Raw genomic sequence first — 9,010 nt, 5'->3', positions numbered from 1 at the left:
CATGACCTAACCACTTTCCACAAAACCCCGCCTCTTAAAGGCTCCACTACCACAATACCACTACAGTGAGGACCAAGCTTCCAGAACGCAAACCTCTTGAGAACACACTCAACTCAAGTCCAAACCACAGCCTCTTTGCTAGGCTTAACCAAGGAAGATTGTTCTCTGTGTCTACACATTTGCCCTCAGATACTAATGGTTTTCTGCTATAGCTTTTGACAATCATAAATGAGTTTAGACTAAGGGCTGGGCTTTTAGAACACAATTTTGCTTGGAGTACACAATCTGAGAACTGACAACTGATGTATCCTTACACTTTGCGGTTTTTGGGCTGATAGTAAGATATGAGTCGAGGGGCTGGCATTGTGGCATAGCAGGTAAAGCTGCCACCTGCAGTGTCGGCACCCCATATGGGTGCCGGTTCAACTCCCGGCTGCTCTGCTTCTGATCCAGCTTTCTGCTATGGCCTGGGAAAGCAGTAGAAGATGGCCCAAGACCTTGGGCCCCTCTGCGTGGGAGACCCAGAAGAAGCTCCTGCCTCCTGGCTTCAGATCAACTCAGCTCTGGCCGTTGTGGCCAACTGGGGAGTGAACCAGCAGATGGAAGACCTCTCTCCCTCTGCCTCTCCTCTGTGTAACTCTGACTTTCAAATAAATAAATCTTTAAAAAAAAGTATATTAAAAAAAGATATGAGTCCCATTGATAAAAAAAAAAAAACCCTTCCTTGATCTTGACCTACCATCGTGTTTATCTCTGAAGAGCAAAACTTCTCAAAACACATGATGCAAAGCACCTAGAATCATACTTGGAGCTCAGCAAACACATCTAAGTGTTCGTTACTGTTACTATTGTTACTATTAATATTGCTAGGAATGAATCCCCCTGTATCTCCTGTTAAGACCTTGATGATAGTGTTTCTGGTATTACCAGAAATGCTTGAGAGCTGGGCTGGTAATCACAGAGAGCTACCAAGAAAGAACTATTTCATACATGCTTCAAAGAGTAGAATATGAAAAAACCATGAAATTGATCGCTACAACCCAAATATCAGGGAATTGGGAAGCTAGATGAATGGCTCTTGAGAAACACATGTTTGGATGCATTCAGCTACAGGTTAACAGAAAAACTGACTCACCTAATCTACACAGTTCAATGTTAAAATTCAGGTTCAATGTTAGAATTTCAAGTTGTCAGCATTACGAAGCCAGGTGGCATCCTGATCCATTCAGGATCCAGTAACATCATCAAGGACCCACATTTCTTCTGATCTGCCATTACACTATAGCACTAGCTTCATAGGCTTTGCTCTTGGTGAAACCATGGTCACAGGACAGCCGCTGCCATTCCGAGCATTGCATGCACACATCACAATGTCCAAGGGAGGGAAGGGGCTACCTATTGCACTGTTGTGTTTTTTTTTTTTTGTCACTATTGAAATATTGAAATCTATTCCTCAAGGCTTCAGCATCTTTCTCATATCTCATCAGCCAGAACTACATGAAGTGATATTTCTAACCTGAATCCTGGCAAGGGGGACATGCCCTAATGATAGACTTAGACTCCTTAGAATTCCCCCATGGAGCTGGAGACTTTGGCAGCTAGGATGAAGGGCGAGGGCTTTGGCAGTAGGCAATGCACACCGTGTATATGCTGGGATTACTGCACGGCCAGTAGTTTTGCAGACTGGTTGCTTCGTTTTGTAGAGTAGAGAATAATCAGGCTCCTGGGATCTCTTTCAGTGCAAGGGTATGCAGAGGCTAGGATTGTTTTATTAAAATCCATGTGCATGTATGTATATTTAACAGAGACCTGGTGTTCTGGACCACAGGTGATAAGAGAAAGGTTTTGGGGAACATTGCCTCAGGCTACTTCCTGTTGGATGTGCATTTATGGCAACTGAGCAAAATTCCATGGACTGAGGGCACTCCACATTTCCCCGTAAGACCTCCCTGGCTGTGTTGAGGTGGATTTCTTCTGAGAGGATTCGTTCTGAGAGGAGGAGCATGGTGGGGGCAAGAGGCATGGAGTCACCACACAGACCCTGGGAGTCGGGTGAAAGCAGGCCTGAGGCGAGCAGCCGGTAGACTCATTTATTTCAGTTGCTACAGCTGCTTATATAGCCAAGGCAGCCAATCCAGTCAAGGGGTGGTCTGTGCCCTAACCAATCACAACCTGTTGCCAGGCAGTTCCCAAAGCCATCCAATCACAGCCTGTTGCCAGTCAGGCTCTTGTTGCCAGGCAGTTTCTGAAACCATCCAATTACGGCCTGCTGTCAGTCGGCCTGTTGTCATGTGGTTTCCTCTGTTGTCATGTGGTTTCCAAAGCTATCCAATAATGGCCTGTTGCCAGGCAGTTTCTGTTGTCAGCAGCCATCTTGTCATGACCTTTTCACCTCAGTGGCCATCTTGGCCTGACCTTTTCATCTCCTCATTCCACCACATGACTGGAGGAGTCAGTTGTGCTGCAAATGTAGTAAGGATGGGCGGTAAGACATTTGTCCTGCATGAAAATGAACCCAAACAACCAAAACAGCCACGACAAGGAGACCCCCGCCTTCCTTCTCTCTAACTGATACCTTGGGGAGACTAAAGAGGAGGGGGTTACAGGGACAAGGAGGGGGAGAGATAGAAAGGATCTTCAACAAATCTGTGGAAAGTGTATATTATGAAGCAACTATGCATGGATTTTTAAAAAAATGTGCACCAAAATAAACGTTTTTTAAATCCATTTTTCCACAAACATTTTAAAGTAGTCAAGGCATTCTTGAGATGCAGGGAGAGACTGAAGAGTTTTCAAGAGGAACACAACTGAAAATGTGCACCTTGCGCTTAAAATCCCAGGGAAGAATGTGTTCTCAGAACACTGTCTATGGTGGGATTGCTCTCCTGCATGACCACCCATGAGTAGGACCGTCATCTCAGTTTCCACAGACACAGTGCAGACTCAGTGACACCTAACTCAAATTGTTTCTTCCTCTGTCACTGCAAAATCCCAACAAGTCATCGTTGTGGAAGGAGAGATGAGCTACAAATTGGAAGGAATAAATGTACTTGGAGCTGGAGCATAGCACGGATGCAATTTATTTGGGCCAGTTTTTGGTGGGTATGTTTGTGTGGATGCCTCTTATTCAACCAGCCAAGGTTATCAATTAGAGCTGCTCACGAGTGTTTGAGTAAACGCACCGAATTCTGTAGGTGTACTCGCATCGAAATTATCTTGTGACCGATCCTTTCCCATTAAGTCTTGAGTTTGTAATTGGACTCCCAGCTCAGACATGCTGGGATGTAAGTCTATTTATAGGTATGGAGCTCATAAATAGAAGTCACTTCTTCTTCAAAGAAGTGAAGGGAATCGCTTTCCAACAAGAGAAAAACATCCCCAGCAAACATGTGGAGGAAGGCCGCTTCATGTAACTGTCAGTGGGACAATGACAAAGGGTTGGGAGTTCCCAGTGCTCTAAATCCCTTGTATGTCCTCATTCCAACTCTGGAGGGCCCACGCTCTTCCCCTGAGTAACCTAGTTTATACAAAAGACATTTAGCGATGCTATAAATTCAACAGGAATTGCTTTGACAATCCACAGGATCAAATCTTGCTTTTGGTTTTCCGCTGTAATAGATAACAGATGATTTGACTATAGTCACTGACAGCCCCTGGTTTCTGAGTTTGGGGCCAACATTTTAGAGATTTGAAGATGTCATTCTGTTTAAGTTTTCACCCTCAGTCCTTGAATTCTTCATGTTCTTGTTATAAAATAAGACATGTTCTGACAATTGTTAACATTTTCTTTCTGCCCTTCTCTTTTCCATATTGTTAAGTTTTAAGCCACACAGCCTGTTCTTCTTCATTGCTGATGGTTGGGATTAACTACGCAGCTGGACGTTGCAGCCCCTTCTAAAATGTGACAAAAGATATCTCAAAAAAATTATACAGAAATAAATGTTTACTCTTTCCCTTCAGCTGTAGGAAAGCAGTTGTGATTTTATGCGATGATGCTGCATGGGCACATATATTTTCTTAACAAGAGTCCTACACAACACTCAAATTTGAGATGTTTCAGTGGCCTGAAAAAGTTACCTTTAGCCACGAAGAAAGATGAAATTTTCTGTGCTATTTTAAGCGCTTGCTGCCTGAATGTCAAACTGTGTATAGAGTGGTGTCCTTGCCTTTATTTATTTTATTTTAAATATTTTATTTATTTGAGAGGTAGAGTTACAGACAGTGAGAGAGAGAGACAGAGAGAGAGAGGTCTTCCATCTGCTGGTTCACTCCCCAAATGGCCACAACGGCCAGAGATGTGCCAGTCTGAAGCCAGGAGCCAGGAGCTTCTTCCTGGTCTCCCATGTGGGTGCAGGGGCCCAAGGACTTGGGCCATCTTCTACTGCTTTACCAGGCCATAGCAGAGAGCTGGATTGGAAGAGGAGCAGCCGGGACTAGAACCAGCGCCCACAGCGCCGGCCCCAATGTCCTTGCCTTTATTAAGGCTACAAACACTTGTGAAGTTGCTTTGATAAACCATGAGGCTTTTATTGGTAGTCCTCTCTTTATCATACATATGTCGAAGTAATAAATAAATAATACAATTTTGACTGCTGGGTTTTTCATTCAAATCAAATCTTGCACTATTTCAATCATGCCTTTCAGCCTGTTCTATCGCAGTGAATAATCACCGCGCCTAAAATGAGCGCTGCATTCATGGTGATCAAACACATTGATTTAATTAACTATATGACTACTTCATACTTTAGTCTGCCAATTCTCACAGTCCTGAATAGGCCAGAAACAATTACAGGTTGTTCCTTTTTACCCTCAGAGTCTACCATTGCCTGCAACTTACTCACCAGTACCAATTTCTGTACCAATGAATGTTCTTGATTGCAAACATCAGACAGAAAATTGTTTTATCAGAAGGTTATTGCATTGCTCATGGAATATAACAAAAAGATAAAAAAAAAATCAGGCTCAAGACAAACGTGGAAATGAAAGGAAGCTAAGAAGAGACTGGCTAGCATGCCACCACGGTTACTGACATCCTTGCAAAGTCACTGCTGCTGACCCAGATTCTTAATGGCACCGTGGCCACCAGAAACAATTTCTAATTGACCTTGTATGCTTGCTTTGCCCCCTCAAATGTCCAGGTCCTTGATGGAGATACTTGATAAGGTCAGCCTGGGTTGCACGCTCACGCTTCGGCTGCCCGAGTGTGCAAAGATGGGATAGCTGCCCTGGAAGAGGTGCTAGGTTATTCGTCAAGTTTTCTGGATGCTTTGCGCCTTTTGAACACATTGTAGTGTCCAGATAATCCAGTTCCTTTCCAAAAACAGAGATCTGAAGCTGTATTTCTCCAGCTTCCTTTGCAGCCTTGGCCCAGGCAGGCTCTGTGTAAAGTACCTATTTTGTGAAGTTTCTAGGCAAGGTCACGTTTCTCATGTAGCAGAGGCAACTGCACCATGACTACAGGTCAAGTTCCTAAGAGGGGTGCAAGTCCAGGCTCCAGGACCCTATCACAGCACAGCAATCTGTCGAGCCCGTGCCCCAGCGTGGTTCTGCACGTGGCCCCCGATCTGTCTTCAGCCCTCTCTCAAGGATTCTGTGCACGGCTCTCTTCTGCCAGCTCACCCAGAGTAAGTCTGTGTTGATCACAGTTAGTAGCCCTGGCTGATAATGTACATTGTACTTCACTTTGCACGTCAGAAGTCAGGGCCCTGACTTCCACTAGAACCAAAATAATGAGAAGTTCCCCCTAAACAGGAGTGGTGTTCAGACTCTGGGTGGCCAAATAATACTAATACGTCACTACTGCAGCAGCATGTTAACATACTCACACATTGTCTCTAACACTCGCAATGACTCCTAAACTTGCTCTGCCCATTGTAAAAGCAAATAAATAAAGGCTCAGAGAGATAAAGCAACTTTGTGAAACCACACACGCACGCAGCAGAGCTGCAGCTGAAACCCTCAATTTCTGATTGCCAGCAAGCACTGCAGAACAGACCTAATTCTGCTTTTGTTGCCTTCCGCTGTGGCACACCTTTTCATGAACTGGAAAGAGAAACACAACACAAAACGAAAAACACAACAATAGCAACAACAAACCCTTTATTCCAAGAAAGCACATGACTCTCTGTGGTAAAATGTGAGAGCATTTTTCTGAAAAGAGGAATTAGAACATTTTGCAGGGTGACAGACAATGCCTTCACCAAGAGTTTCACAACGAACCGAGGTGAGATTCATTTCGCTGGTTGGTGGGGCAGCAGAGCAACGTACTGAAGAACACAGGGTCTGAAGCTTCTGCCACTCAAGCTGTGGGGTCCAGGGCAGTCCCTTAACCTCTCTGGGTTTCAGCTCATCCGAACAGCGAGGATAATAATAGAACCATCTCCTTTGTCATGTGGGTTGAAAGATGAAATGCATATAAAGCACTTAGGGAGCACAGTGTCTGAAATATATTAAATGTTCAAGGAAGGTTGGCTATTATTATCCTTGAGTGACCTTTGAAAAAAGGCAAAGGCATTCCATAGAGGAGCAAGTCAGCTGTGGGCTCCGAGGGAGACTTGCAGTGCTGTGGCCGAAGCCTCGTGCTGCTCTAACTTGATCTGAAACTCCCACCTGAGTATATCAAGGCTGAGTTTCATTTTATTTTTTCCCCAGGGAGAAAATAACATCTACCCTCCCTAATGCACAGAGTCATTAAGTGGACAAAATAAGATAATGTATGTGTAAAATAAAGCACTTGGGAAAGACGTTCAGTGCCATAATGTTGCAAGGTATTGTTGTCCTTGCGGCCGTTATTGTTTTTGGAAAGCTCTTACCCTGATAAATAATAAGAGTTGCCCTTGAAAACTCTTTAAGTATATAAGGTCTAAATATGTGACCTAAAGAAAATAAAGGTGCAAGGTATTTAAATGAGTTTGGCAAAAGGAAGGCTGCACAGGATGATTTAATTATTTTTTGTAACTGGAATATTGCCTTGATAGAGAGGATTGTGAACAAATTGTCTGTTTTCTACCAAGGTCTGAACAATAGGAAATTAGTTCCAAGTGCAGCTGGAAGAGATTAGGTTAACCCTAAAATACACCTCCACATCCTCTGTTGGAAGGATTAATGATGTCACATGTAGATGCTGCCTTGTTGACAGTTGGAGCCTTCCGGAATGGGGAGTCCAGGTGGATGCTTTGGATAGAAAAAGGCTAGCGGCTTATAAAACAGAATCATGGTTTTTATTCTGAAAGCAAACTAGGATGGGCCATGTGTTTTCCAGAATTGAAGCTCAGAGCCAGGCAGCTGATTGGAGTGGTCCCAGCAGCAAGTCCACAATTATTGAAAGGACATCACATTCCCACCAGGAAGGAGATGGAAGGGGATGGTATTAAGAATAGCATGAACCAACTTAATTTGGAGTCAAAGAAGCACTGGAAGTTTTCAAATAGCCCTGCTGTTTAGAACAGGGTGTTCCCAGAATATGGTTTAAGGTCAGGCCGCAGGAAGAGGTTAAGTAGGTCGCTCAGCGAGGATTAGAGAAATGCAGGGGTAAGAGTACCTTACAGGTCATTGTAAAAGGTTAAGCTGAGTTTCTTGTCTCTTAACCAAGGCAGAACTGAAAGACGGAGTGATAGACTATCGCTGGAAAGAGTCCCAGAACTGTGCTGTCTTGGCTCAGTATTAATTTGTGCGAAGTTCAATGGGACCACACTGCTACTTGGCAATCCATTTATTCATCTCTTGTTGATTCCCCTAAATACCCTCAACAGATGTTCACGTCCTATTCTCTTCAAGACTTTCCCTCCTACTCACTAAGCTCCAGCTACACTGGTCTTCATTTAGTTGCTTAGTCATGCCAAGTCCCACTGCCTCATTGCTTTGCACATGCTGTTCCTTCCAGCTGGAACACACTTGGTTCTCACAAATTGCCTGAATAACTCCTACTTGATGGTTCAGCCTCAACGTCCCTTCTTTAGAATACTGAACATTACCTTTGCTGCTTTACTGTAGTGCTTCCATCATTGGCCTTGTAGCATTTGGTCCTAGGAAACAACTAAGGATGTATTTGTGTTTCTTTTCTTAATGTTTCTCTTTCCTACTAGAGAATATTTTTTCATGGAGAAAGCCCATGTCTGTTCTGCTCATTATTGATGCCAGTCTAGAAGAACAGGATCTCTTAAACTCTAATTTTTCCATTTCAGACATGTTCCACTACCTTTTGGTATGGACTTGACTTATGGTGAGCTAACCCCTTGCCATATTTGTCTCAATGGGAGTAACACTTTGGTTAGACTAATCTAGTAGACTTAGGTGGTCTCCCTGTCCCAAGTATGTCTTCGGAGGCTCTGTTGGAGCTGACAGTTGTCCTCAAGAGGAGAAGCAGCACCTGAGTTCCCATCCTATGTCCAATCCGAGCGGCTTCTGCTGAGAAGTTGCAGAATTTTCTTCTTTACCAAAATTATGGCATCAGGCACATCCTTCAGAAACATGCTCAGAGACAAAGTTCCAAAAACCATGGCTTCCCCTCATGAGTGTTACGTAGCTTTGGCCAATCACACATTGCATTTCCCAATGTAAGGTAAAATATCATGCAATCACAGAAAAGGAGGAGGCTGCACAACCCAACACATCCAAATGGGCTTGTCAGTGGAGTCATTACTTCCACCAGCCACAAGGCTACTGGTGCAATGGAGAAGTTCACAGTCACAGGTCACCTATTGGGCCATGGGAAGCAGCAGGAGCCTATCACCCAGAGATAGAGACCTCAACACAACTCTGACCACCTGTCCGTTGGAGAAACCCTTGGTCTTGACTCACCACCTTCTGAATCCTGGAGTCCTGACAGGAAAAGCGAACCAGGAAAGCACAGTGAGAGGAATGACTGGGAATTGTAGTTCTACACTTTCTACTTGCTCTGGGAATCAGTGAGCCAGGTGGCAGCGAGACAGAAGTTTCATTCTCAATTCAGCAAAGACACACCAGATGAACTTGGCTAGGGAAGGGATTTTAGAGCAGGAACTATTTGTGC

This window comes from Oryctolagus cuniculus, chromosome 11 (genome assembly GCF_964237555.1).
Source record: "Oryctolagus cuniculus chromosome 11, mOryCun1.1, whole genome shotgun sequence".
NCBI classification, from domain to species: domain Eukaryota; kingdom Metazoa; phylum Chordata; class Mammalia; order Lagomorpha; family Leporidae; genus Oryctolagus; species Oryctolagus cuniculus.
Note: the sequence above shows the minus strand (reverse complement) of the source record.